Source organism: Oncorhynchus masou, chromosome 32 (assembly GCF_036934945.1).
Source record: "Oncorhynchus masou masou isolate Uvic2021 chromosome 32, UVic_Omas_1.1, whole genome shotgun sequence".
Lineage (NCBI taxonomy): Eukaryota > Metazoa > Chordata > Actinopteri > Salmoniformes > Salmonidae > Oncorhynchus > Oncorhynchus masou.
Window position 1 is genome coordinate 92186569 of NC_088243.1, and position 14982 is coordinate 92201550.

Genomic DNA, 14982 nt, shown 5'->3' on the forward strand with positions numbered 1-14982 from the left:
GAAAAAACAACGAGTGCTCTAAACAGCTGACTGACAAAAGCAAACAATGATAAATTAAGGGATACATCTACTGCATTGGAATAAAGGCACGGTCTTGGAAATGAGCGGACCAAGGTGCAGCGCGAGTACAGTTCCACATATTTATTTAAGTGAAACTAACAAAACCAAAATAACAAAGACCGTGAGGACGTAGTGCCCAAACACACTAACAAACAATCAATATCCCACAAAACACAGGTGGGGAAATAGCTCCCTAAATATGAACCCCGGTCATAACGAAGGCTGAGAGGCTTGCGTTGCCAACTTCCCTTGACTAATCATTTGGACCAACGATGAATATGTCAACGTGGATTCCCCGAAGGGCACAAGGCGAGGTCAAGTAGAGGAGGGGTTTTTATCACTTTGAAACGCAGCCCAGATTTCAGTCCTGGAGGTGTGATCCCTGGCAGATTTGGTTATTGATGATTGTCCCCCACTGTAGCCACTGTAGACGTGATAGCCTATTTCGCAATCTAAGATGATTCAAGAAATCTATACATTTTTAGATTTATTTTGCCAAGGATGTTTTATTTGCGCAATTTTACATCTAACTAAGTTGTTTTGGTGCAGTAATTTCTCAAGTAAAAAAAAAGGTGCAAAGTGTTGTCTTCTGTAGACAAAGTCAGAGCTAGTGGACAGGTCTGTCTAACTGTCTGTGCTAGTGGACAGGTCTGTCTAACTGTCTGTGCTAGTGGACAGGTCTGTCTAACTGTCTGTGCTAGTGGACAGGTCTGTCTCACTGTCTGTGCTAGTGGACAGGTCTGTCTAACTGTCTGTGCTAGTGGACAGGTCTGTCTCACTGTCTGTGCTGGTGGATAGAGTGCAATCACTGCAGCTGTTCACCTTATGTTAGTGAGCAAATGGACATCGGCAAAATCAAAACCCAACTGTCATTTACCCGCTGTGATTCATGGCTCTTCCAAACTCTGTTTTAGACAGACTGACTTGATCCTATTTACACGTTGTAGTCAAGGTTGAACCTAAAACAATTGTTTGTGAATCATATCGATGCCACAGCCTGTTGTCAAAGGGATTTGTTGCTTTTTAAAGGCAATCGCTTTTTAAGGTCTTAATTCATTTAATCTCTAATTGCAACTGGGCTTTTGTTTTATTTAGTAAAGTAAGTAGCCTTATCCGAGCCAGAATGGCCCATAGGGCAGGAGTCCCTCTCCTGTTTCTGTAGAGTGAACCAGAACGGCCCGTAGGGCAGGAGTCCCTCTCCTGTTTCTGTAGAGTGAACCAGAACGGCCCGTAGGGCAGGAGTCCATCTCCTGTTTCTGTAGAGTGGACCAGAACGGCCCGTAGGGCAGGAGTCCATCTCCTGTTTCTGTAGAGTGGACCAGAACGGCCCGTAGGGCAGGAGTCCATCTCCTGTTTCTGTAGAGTGAACCAGAACGGCCCGTAGGGCAGGAGTCCATCTCCTGTTTCTGTAGAGTGAACCAGAACGGCCCGTAGGGCAGGAGTCCCTCTCCTGTTTCTGTAGAGTGAACCAGAACGGCCCGTAGGGCAGGAGTCCATCTCCTGTCTCTGTAGAGTGAACCAGAACGGCCCTTAGGGCAGGAGTCCATCTCCTGTTTCTGTAGAGTGAACCAGAACGGCCCTTAGGGCAGGAGTCCATCTCCTGTTTCTGTAGAGTGAACCAGAACGGCCCTTAGGGCAGGAGTCCATCTCCTGTTTCTGTAGAGTGAACCAGAACGGCCCTTAGGGCAGGAGTCCATCTCCTGTTTCTGTAGAGTGAACCAGAACGGCCCGTAGGGCAGGAGTCCATCTCCTGTTTCTGTAGAGTGAACCAGAACGGCCCTTAGGGCAGGAGTCCCTCTCCTGTTTCTGTAGAGTGAACCAGAACGGCCCGTAGGGCAGGAGTCCATCTCCTGTTTCTGTAGAGTGAACCAGAACGGCCCGTATGGCAGGAGTCCATCTCCTGTTTCTGTAGAGTGAACCAGAACGGCCCTTAGGGCAGGAGTCCCTCTCCTGTTTCTGTAGAGTGAACCAGAACGGCCCGTAGGGCAGGAGTCCATCTCCTGTTTCTGTAGAGTGAACCAGAACGGCCCGTATGGCAGGAGTCCATCTCCTGTTTCTGTAGAGTGAACCAGAACGGCCCGTAGGGCAGGAGTCCATCTCCTGTTTCTGTAGAGTGAACCAGAACGGCCCGTACGGCAGGAGTCCATCTCCTGTTTCTGTAGAGTGAACCAGAACGGCCCGTACGGCAGGAGTCCATCTCCTGTTTCTGTAGAGTGAACCAGAACGGCCCGTAGGGCAGGAGTCCATCTCCTGTTTCTGTAGAGTGAACCAGAACGGCCCGTAGGGCAGGAGTCCATCTCCTGTTTCTGTAGAGTGAACCAGAACGGCCCGTAGGGCAGGAGTCCATCTCCTGTTTCTATGGTGTGAGGCAGCTTGATGTTCAGTACACCTCCTGGATAATACACTCGTCTATGGCAGGTTCTAGTTTACAAATAGTTGTATTATTGTAACAAACGTGCTCAGTTGAGACATTGTTGTACTGTGTTATTGTGTTGTATTGTGTTGTTATGTTGTATTGTTGTATTGTGTTGTATTTTGTTGTTGTGTTGTAACAGACATGCTCAGTTGAGACATTTTTGTATTGTGTTGTTGTATTGTGTTGTTGTGTTGTTGTATTGTGTTGTTGTGTGGTTGTATTGTTGTGTGGTTGTATTGTATTGTGTTGTTGTGTTGTGTTGTATTGTTGTTTTTGTGTTGTGTTGTTGTATTGTATTGTTGTGTTGTATTGTGTTGTTGTGTTTTTGTGTTGTGTTGTGTTGTGTTGTTGTATTGTGTTGTTGTGTGGTTGTATTGTATTGTTGTGTGGTTGTATTGTATTGTGTTGTTGTGTTGTGTTGTTGTATTGCATTGTTGTGTTTTTGTATTGTATTGTTGTGTTGTATTGTGTTTTTGTGTTGTGTTGTGTTGTATTGTTGTATTGTGTTGTTGTGTTGTTGTAGTGTGGTTGTATTGTGTTGTTGTGTTGTTGTATTGTATTGTTGTACCACGCTCAAGGTACTAAACGATATCATAACCGCCATCGATAAAAGACAGTACTGTGCAGCCGTCTTCAACGACCTTGCCAAGGCTTTCGACTCTGTCAATCACCATATTCTTATCGGCAGACTCAGTAGCCTCGGTTTTTCAGATGACTGCCTCGCATGGTTCACCAATTACTTTGCAGACAGAGTTCAGTGTGTCAAATCGGAGGGCATGTTGTCCGGACCTCTGGCAGTCTCTATGGGGGTGGCACAGGGTTAAATTCTCGGGCCGACTCTTTTCTCTGTATATATCAATGATGTTGCTCTTGCTGCGGGCGATTCCCTGATCCACCTCTACGCAGACTAAACCATTCTGTATACTTCCGGCCCTTCCTTGGACACTGTGCAATCTAACCTCCAAACGAGCTTCAATACCATACAACACTCCTTCTGTGGCCTCCAAATGCTCTTAATCGCTAGTAAAACCAAATGCATGCTTTTCAACCGTTCACAGCCTGCACCCGCACGCCCGACTAGCATCACCACCCTGGATGGTGTCTGGCTAGACTGTAAACTCTCCTTCCAGACTCATGTCAAACATCTCCAATCGAAAATCAAATCTAGAATCAGCTTTCTATTCCGCAACAAAGACTCTTTCACTTACGCCGCCAAACTTACCCTAGTGAAACTGACTATCCTACCGATCCTCGACTTCGGCTATATCATCTACAAAATAGCTTCCAACACTCTACTCAGCAAACTGGATGCAGTTTATAACTACCATTAATTACCAACATCTCTTTATATATCACTCAAGGTGAGGGAAACTACCATACATTACCAACATCTCTTTATGCTGTATATCACTCAAGGTGAGGGAAACCACCATCCATTACCAACATCAGCAATAGTCCCTATAGTTATATCATTGATAGTCCCTACAGTTATCATCTATAGTCCCTGTAGTTATATCATCTATAGTCCCTGTAGTTATATCATCTATAGTCCCTATAGTTATATCATCTATAGTCCCTATAGTTATATCATTTATTGTCCCTAAAGCATCTATAGTCCCTGTAGAAATATAATCTATAGTCCCTGTAGTTATATGATCTATAGTCCCTATAGTTATCATCTATAGTCCCTATAGTTATATCATCTATAGCCCCTGTAGTTATATCATCTATAGTCCCTATAGTTACATCATCTATAGTCCCTGTAGTTATATCATCTATAGTCCCTGTAGTTATATCATCTATAGACCCTGTAGTTATATCATCTATAGTATATGTAGTCCCTGTAGTTCTCATCTGTAGCCCCTGTAGTTATATCATCTATAGCCCCTGTAGTTATATAATCTATAGTCCCTGTAGTTATATCATCTATAGTCCCTGTAGTTAAATCATCTATAGCATATATAGTCCCTGTAGTTATCTCATCTGTAGCCCCTGTAGTTATATCATCTATAGCCCCTACAGCATATATAGTCCCTTTAGTTATATCATCTATAGTCCCTGTAGTTATATCATCTATAGTCCCTGTAGTTATATAATCTATAGTCACCGAGAGTTATATCATCTATAGCCCCTACAGCATCTATAGTCCCTGGAGTTATACCATCTATAGTCTCTACAGCATCCATAGTCCCTGTAGTTGTATCATCTATAGTCCCTAGAGTTATATCATCTATAGTCCCTATAGTTATATAATCTATAGTCCCTGTGGTTATATCATCTATAGTCCCTGTAGTTATATCATCTATAGTCCCTGTAGTTATATCATCTATAGTCCCTGTAGTTATATCATCTATAGTCCCTAAAGCATCTATCGTCCCCATAGTTATATCATCTATAGCCGCTTCAGTTATATCATCTATGGTCCCTATAGTTATATAATCTATAGTCCCTGTAGTTATATGATCTATAGTCCCTATAGTTATATCATCTATAGTCCCTGTAGTTATATCATCTATAGTCCCTACAGCATACATAGTCCCTATAGATATATCATCTATAGTCCCTACAGCATACATAGTCCCTATAGTTATATCATCTATAGTCCCTGTAGTTATATCATCTATAGTCCCTACAGCATACATAGTCCCTATAGATATATCATCTATAGTCCCTACAGCATACATAGTCCCTATAGATATATCATCTATAGTCCCTATAGTTATATCATCTATAGTCCCTACAGCATACATAGTCCCTATAGATATATCATCTATAGTCCCTACAGCATACATAGTCCCTGTAGTTATATCATCTATAGTCCCTGTAGTTATATCATCTATAGTCCCTATAGTTATATCATCTATAGTCCTTATAGTTATATCATCTATAGTCCCTATAGTTATATCATCTATAGTCCCTGTAGTTATATAATCTATAGTCCCTTTAGTTATATCATCTATATTCCCTATAGTTATATCATCTATAGCCCCTTCAGTTATATCATCCATAGTCCTTGTTGTTCTATCATCTATAGTCCCTATAGTTATATAATCTATAGTCCCTTTAGTTATATCATCTATATTCCCTATAGTTATATCATCTATAGCCCCTTCAGTTATATCATCCATAGTCCTTGTTGTTCTATCATCTATAGTCCCTATAGTTATATGATCTATAGTCCCTATAGTTATATAATCTATTGTCCCTGTAGTTATATCATCCATAGTCCCTAAAACATCTATAGTCCCTATAGTTATATAATCTATAGTCCCTATAGTTAAATTATCTATAGTCCCTATAGTTATATCATCTATAGTCACTATAGTTATATCATCTATAGTCACTATAGTTATATCATCTATAGTCCCTATAGTTAAATCATCTATAGATCATCCATAGTCCCTAAAGCATCTATAGTCCCTATAGTTATATAATCTATAGCCCCTGCAGTTATATTATCTATAGTCCTTGTTGTTCTATCATCTATAGTCCCTATAGTTATATAATCTATAGTCCCGGCAGCATCTATAGTCCCTATAGATATATCATCTATAGTCCCCTATAGTTATATCATCTGTAGTCCTTGTAGTTATATCATCTATCGTCCCTAAAGCATCTATAGTCCCTATAGTTATATCATCTATAGTCCCTATAGTTATATAATCTATAGTCCCTATCGTTATATCATCTGTAGTCCTTGTAGTTATATCATCTATCGTCCCTAAAGCATCTATTGTCCCTATAGTTATATAATCTATAGTCCCTGTAGTTATATAATCTATAGTCCCTAGTTATATAATCTATAGTCCCTGTAGTTATATCATCTATAGTCCCTGTAGTTATATCATCTATAGTCCCTATAGCTATGTCATCTATAGTCCCTACAGCATCTATAGTCCCTGTAGTTATATCATCTATAGTCCCTATAGTTATATCATCTATATTCCATGTAGTTATATCATCTATAGTCCCTGTAGTTATATCATCTATAGTCCCTGTAGTTATATACATAGTCCCTATAGATATATCATCTATAGTCCCTATAGTTATATCATCTATATTCCATGTAGTTATATAATCTATAGTCCCTATAGTTATATCATCTATAGTCCCTGTAGTTATATCATCTATAGTCCCTGTAGTTATATACATAGTCCCTATAGATATATCATCTATAGTCCCTATAGTTATATCATCTATATTCCATGTAGTTATATAATCTATAGTCCCTATAGCTATGTCATCTATAGTCCCTGTAGTTATATAATCTATAGTCCCTATAGCTATGTCATCTATAGTCCCTGTAGTTATATCATCTATAGTCCCTATAGTTATATCATCTATAGTCCCTATAGTTATATCATCTATAGTCCCCTATAGTTATATCATCTATAGCCCCTACAGCATCTATAGTCCCTGTAGTTATATCATCTATAGTCCCCTATAGTTATATCATCTATAGTCCCTATGGTTATATCATCTATAGCCCCTACAGCATCTATAGTCCCCTATAGTTATATAATCTATAGTCCCTATGGTTATATCATCTATAGTTCCCTATAGTTATATCATCTATAGCCCCTACAGCATCTATAGTCCCTGTAGTTATATCATCTATAGCCCCTACAGCATCTATGGTCCCCTATAGTTATATAATCTATAGTCCCTATAGTTATATCATCTATAGTCCCTATAGTTATATCATCTATAGCCCCTACAGCATCTATAGTCCCCTATAGATATATCCTCTATAGTCCCTGTAGTTATATCATCTATAGTCCCTGTAGTTATATCATCTATAGTCCCAATAGTTATATCATCTATAGTCCCTATAGTTATATCATCTATAGCCCCTACAGCATCTATAGTCCCCTATAGATATATCATCTATAGTCCCTGTAGTTATATCATCTATAGTCCCTGTAGTTATATCATCTATAGTCCCTGTAGTTATATCATCTATAGTCCCTGTAGTTATATCATCTATAGTCCCTATAGTTATATCATCTATAGTCCCTATAGTTTATGGTCTCTATATTCTCTTTATGATCTCTATATTCTCTATGGTCTCCATGGTCTTATTGCTTCCCATACATGTAAATAACACCCCTTATTCAAAAACACCTTGTGTTATTTTGTAAGCTAGTTGTACCCTCCTTCTACATCTGTATGTTACATTTTATATGTTCTAATATATGTTCTAATATATATATATATATTTTTTTTTATACAGATTCATTAAAATTGACTTCCTGAAATCAGTTGCCGTCCCTCAATTGTTGGCAGATGAGGAGTCTCCTCCTGGGCAGCTCCCAGTAACGGTCTGTTCTGGATGGGTCCTCGTCCTCTGTTGGTCAGACAGGAATTTCCCTCACAGACCCCCACTGGAAAGCTGCGCCGGCAGAATCAATCATCCTATTCATTGACGCCAAATTGTCGTGGAAATTCGTACACAGGGACACTCGAATCCAAATCTTAGATTAATAAGGGTTTATTTGTCGGCGAGCTGGAGAGTTTCCAACCAACATCACCATAGTAAACATGTCATCAGGAGCTCTTCCCGGGCAGTCCCAGTCATCAGGAGCTCTTCCCGGGCAGTCCCAGTCATCAGGAGCTCTTTCCCGGGCAGTCCCAGTCACCAGGAGCTCTTCCCGGGCAGTCCCAGTCATCAGGAGCTCTTCCTGGGCAGTCCCAGTCATCAGGAGCTCTTCCCGGGCAGTCCCTGTCATCAGGAGCTCTTCCTGGGCAGTCCCAGTCATCAGGAGCTCTTCCCGGGCAGTCCCAGTCATCAGGAGCTCTTCCCGGGCAGTCCCAGTCATCAGGAGCTCTTCCCGGGCAGTCCCAGTCATCAGGAGCTCTTCCCGGGCAGTCCCAGTCACCAGGAGCTCTTCCTGGGCAGTCCCAGTCACCAGGAGCTCTTCCTGGGCAGTCCCAGTCATCAGGAGCTCTTCCCGGGCAGTCCCAGTCATCAGGAGCTCTTTCCCGGGCAGTCCCAGTCATCAGGAGCTCTTCCCGGGCAGTCCCTGTCATCAGGAGCTCTTCCTGGGCAGTCCCAGTCATCAGGAGCTCTTCCTGGGCAGTCCCAGTCATCAGGAGCTCTTCCCGGGCAGTCCCAGTCATCAGGAGCTCTTTCCGGGCAGTCCCAGTCATCAGGAGCTCTTCCTGGGCAGTCCCAGTCATCAGGAGCTCTTTCCCGGGCAGTCCCAGTCATCAGGAGCTCTTCCCGGGCAGTCCCAGTCATCAGGAGCTCTTCCTGGCAGTCCCAGTCATCAGGAGCTCTTCCTGGGCAGTCCCAGTCATCAGGAGCTCTTCCCGGGCAGTCCCAGTCATCAGGAGCTCTTCCCGGGCAGTCCCAGTCATCAGGAGCTCTTCCTGGCAGTCCCAGTCATCAGGAGCTCTTCCTGGGCAGTCCCAGTCATCAGGAGCTCTTCCCGGGCAGTCCCAGCAGTTGTTTTATATACGGCCATACAGAGACAAGTTATATTTGTATGGTTTAGCATAATTAATGAATCATTACCATTTTGCTTCATAACATTTAACAGACCCATACTGGTTCACAACGTTTAACAGACCCATACTGGTTTATAACATGACAGACCCATACTGGTTCATAACATAACAGACCAATACTGGTTTATAACATGACAGACCCATACTGGTTCATAACATTTAACAGACCCATACTGGTTTATAACATGACAGACCAATACTGGTTTATAACATGACAGACCAATACTGGTTTATAACATGACAGACCAATACTGGTTCATAACATGACAGACCCATACTGGTTCATAACATTTAACAGACCCATACTGGTTTATAACATGACAGACCAATACTGGTTTATAACATGACAGACCAATACTGGTTTATAACATGACAGACCCATACTGGTTCATAACATTTAACAGACCAATACTGGTTCATAACATTTAACAGACCCATACTGGTTTATAACATTTAACAGACCCATACTGGTTTATAACATGACAGACCAATACTGGTTTATAACATGACAGACCAATACTGGTTCATAACATGACAGACCCATACTGGTTTATAACATTTAACAGACCCATACTGGTTCATAACATGACAGACCCATACTGGTTCATAACATGACAGACCCATACTGGTTCATAACATGACAGACCCATACTGGTTCATAACATGACAGACCCATACTGGTTCATAACATTTAACAGACCCATACTGGTTCATAACATGACAGACCCATACTGGTTCATAACATGACAGACCCATACTGGTTCATAACATGACAGACCCATACTGGTTTATAACATGACAGACCCATACTGGTTTATAACATGACAGACCCATACTGGTTTATAACATGACAGACCCATACTGGTTTATAACATTTAACAGACCCATACTGGTTTATAACATGACAGACCCATACTGGTTCATAACATAACAGACCAATACTGGTTTATAACATGACAGACCCATACTGGTTTATAACATGACAGACCCATACTGGTTTATAACATGACAGACCCATACTGGTTTATAACATGACAGACCCATACTGGTTTATAACCTGACAGACCCATACTGGTTTATAACATTTAACAGACCCATACTGGTTTATAACATGACAGACCCATACTGGTTCATAACATGACAGACCCATACTGGTTCATAACATTTAACAGACCCATACTGGTTCATAACATGACAGACCCATACTGGTTTATAACATGACAGACCCATACTGGTTCATAACATGACAGACCCATACTGGTTCATAACATTTAACAGACCCATACTGGTTCATAACATTTAACAGACCCATACTGGTTTATAACATTTAACAGACCCATACTGGTTTATAACATTTAACAGACCCATACTGGTTCATAACATTTAACAGACCCATACTGGTTTATAACATGACAGACCCATACTGGTTCATAACATTTAACAGACCCATACTGGTTTATAACATGACAGACCCATACTGGTTTATAACATGACAGACCCATACTGGTTCATAACATGACAGACCCATACTGGTTCATAACATGACAGACCCATACTGGTTCATAACATGACAGACCCATACTGGTTCATAACATGACAGACCAATACTGGTTCATAACATAACAGACCCATACTGGTTCATAACATTTAACAGACCCATACTGGTTTATAACATGACAGACCCATACTGGTTCATAACATTTAACAGACCCATACTGGTTCATAACATGACAGACCCATACTGGTTTATAACATGACAGACCCATACTGGTTCATAACATTTAACAGACCCATACTGGTTCATAACATGACAGACCCATACTGGTTTATAACATGACAGACCCATACTGGTTCATAACATGACAGACCCATACTGGTTCATAACATGACAGACCAATACTGGTTCATAACATGACAGACCAATACTGGTTCATAACATTTAACAGACCCATACTGGTTTATAACATGACAGACCCATACTGGTTCATAACATTTAACAGACCCATACTGGTTCATAACATGACAGACCCATACTGGTTTATAACATGACAGACCCATACTGGTTCATAACATGACAGACCCATACTGGTTCATAACATTTAACAGACCCATACTGGTTTATAACATGACAGACCCATACTGGTTTATAACATTTAACAGACCCATACTGGTTTATAACATGACAGACCCATACTGGTTCATAACATTTAACAGACCCATACTGGTTCATAACATAACAGACCCATACTGGTTCATAACATTTAACAGACCAATACTGGTTCATAACATGACAGACCCATACTGGTTCATAACATGACAGACCCATACTGGTTCATAACATGACAGACCCATACTGGTTTATAACATGACAGACCAATACTGGTTTATAACATGACAGACCAATACTGGTTCATAACATTTAACAGACCCATACTGGTTCATAACATTTAACAGACCCATACTGGTTCATAACATGACAGACCCATACTGGTTTATAACATGACAGACCAATACTGGTTTATAACATGACAGACCCATACTGGTTCATAACATGACAGACCCATACTGGTTTATAACATGACAGACCCATACTGGTTCATAACATTTAACAGACCCATACTGGTTTATAACATGACAGACCCATACTGGTTCACAACATTTAACAGACCCATACTGGTTCATAACATGACAGACCCATACTGGTTCATAACATTTAACAGACCCATACTGGTTCATAACATTTAACAGACCCATACTGGTTCATAACATGACAGACCCATACTGGTTCACAACATTTAACAGACCAATACTGGTTTATAACATGACAGACCCATACTGGTTCATAACATTTAACAGACCCATACTGGTTCATAACATTTAACAGACCCATACTGGTTTATAACATGACAGACCCATACTGGTTTATAACATGACAGACCCATACTGGTTTATAACATTTAACAGACCCATACTGGTTTATAACATTTAACAGACCCATACTGGTTCATAACATGACAGACCCATACTGGTTTATAACATGACAGACCAATACTGGTTTATAACATGACAGACCCATACTGGTTCATAACATTTAACAGACCCATACTGGTTCATAACATTTAACAGACCCATACTGGTTTATAACATGACAGACCCATACTGGTTTATAACATTTAACAGACCCATACTGGTTCATAACATGACAGACCCATACTGGTTCATAACACGTAACAGACCCATACTGGTTTATAACATGACAGACCCATACTGGTTCATAACACGTAACAGACCCATACTGGTTCATAACATGACAGACCCATACTGGTTTATAACATGACAGACCCATACTGGTTTATAACATGACAGACCCATACTGGTTCATAACACGTAACAGACCCATACTGGTTCATAACATGACAGACCCATACTGGTTCATAACATGACAGACCCATACTGGTTCATAACATTTAACAGACCCATACTGGTTCATAACATTTAACAGACCCATACTGGTTCATAACATAACAGACCCATACTGGTTCATAACATGACAGACCCATACTGGTTCATAACATTTAACAGACCCATACTGGTTCATAACATGACAGACCCATACTGGTTCATAACATGACAGACCCATACTGGTTTATAACATGACAGACCCATACTGGTTTATAACATGACAGACCAATACTGGTTTATAACATAACAGACCCATACTGGTTTATAACATTTAACAGACCCATACTGGTTCATAACATTTAACAGACCCATACTGGTTTATAACATGACAGACCAATACTGGTTTATAACATGACAGACCAATACTGGTTCATAACATGACAGACCCATACTGGTTCATAACATGACAGACCCATACTGGTTCATAACATGACAGACCAATACTGGTTCATAACATGACAGACCCATACTGGTTTATAACATGACAGACCAATACTGGTTCATAACATGACAGACCCATACTGGTTCATAACATGACAGACCCATACTGGTTTATAACATGACAGACCCATACTGGTTCATAACATTTAACAGACCCATACTGGTTCATAACATGACAGACCCATACTGGTTCATAACATGACAGACCCATACTGGTTCATAACATTTAACAGACCCATACTGGTTTATAACATAACAGACCCATACTGGTTCATAACATTTAACAGACCCATACTGGTTCATAACATGACAGACCAATACTGGTTCATAACATTTAACAGACCCATACTGGTTTATAACATGACAGACCCATACTGGTTCATAACATGACAGACCAATACTGGTTCATAACATGACAGACCCATACTGGTTCATAACATGACAGACCAATACTGGTTCATAACATGACAGACCAATACTGGTTCATAACATGACAGACCAATACTGGTTCATAACATTTAACAGACCCATACTGGTTTATAACATGACAGACCAATACTGGTTCATAACATGACAGACCAATACTGGTTCATAACATGACAGACCAATACTGGTTCATAACATGACAGACCAATACTGGTTCATAACATTTAACAGACCCATACTGGTTTATAACATGACAGACCCATACTGGTTTATAACATGACAGACCAATACTGGTTCATAACATGACAGACCCATACTGGTTTATAACATGACAGACCAATACTGGTTCATAACATGACAGACCAATACTGGTTCATAACATTTAACAGACCCATACTGGTTTATAACATGACAGACCCATACTGGTTTATAACATGACAGACCAATACTGGTTCATAACATTTAACAGACCCATACTGGTTTATAACATGACAGACCCATACTGGTTCATAACATGACAGACCAATACTGGTTCATAACATGACAGAACAATACTGGTTTATAACATTTAACAGACCCATACTGGTTCATAACATGACAGACCCATACTGGTTTATAACATTTAACAGACCCATACTGGTTTATAACATTTAACAGACCCATACTGGTTCATAACATGACAGACCCATACTGGTTCATAACATGACAGACCCATACTGGTTCATAACATGACAGACCCATACTGGTTCATAACATGACAGACCAATACTGGTTTATAACATGACAGACCAATACTGGTTCATAACATTTAACAGACCCATACTGGTTCATAACATGACAGACCCATACTGGTTTATAACATGACAGACCCATACTGGTTTATAACATTTAACAGACCCATACTGGTTTATAACATGACAGACCCATACTGGTTTATAACATTTAACAGACCCATACTGGTTCATAACATTTAACAGACCCATACTGGTTTATAACATGACAGACCCATACTGGTTTATAACATGACAGACCAATACTGGTTCATAACATGACAGACCCATACTGGTTCATAACACGTAACAGACCCATACTGGTTCATAACATGACAGACCAATACTGGTTTATAACATGACAGACCAATACTGGTTTATAACATTTAACACACCCATACTGGTTCATAACACGTAACAGACCAATCTCACCAGTCTTCTTCTCTCTAAGCTGAGACCTTGAAACGGAGAAATCTCTTTCTCTAAACAAGGTTGTGGGCATACTGCCATATTGCAGATACTGATAGTTAGCATTCGTTAAATCAGTCACTTGCATGAACACAGAAATAAGTTATTAGAACTGCACAAACATTACAATTCCATTACAAGGCATTGTTGTATTGTAACAGACGTGCTCAGTTGAGACGTTGGCTTGTGCACTATATAGGGCAGGGTTTCTCTCAGGACCCCCCTAATAAATCAGAACACAACTGGAGATAACAATAATAGCATACAAGTAGTTCTACTACGACGAACCAGTGCATGGCCCGACGAACCAGTGCATGGCCCGACGAACCAGTGCATGGCCCGACGAACCAGGTCTCGGGCCCTCGGAAGGAACATTTTACAGGCCCATCTCTTGGCATCGGAGGGAGCATTGAGCAGTTTAAGCAAATG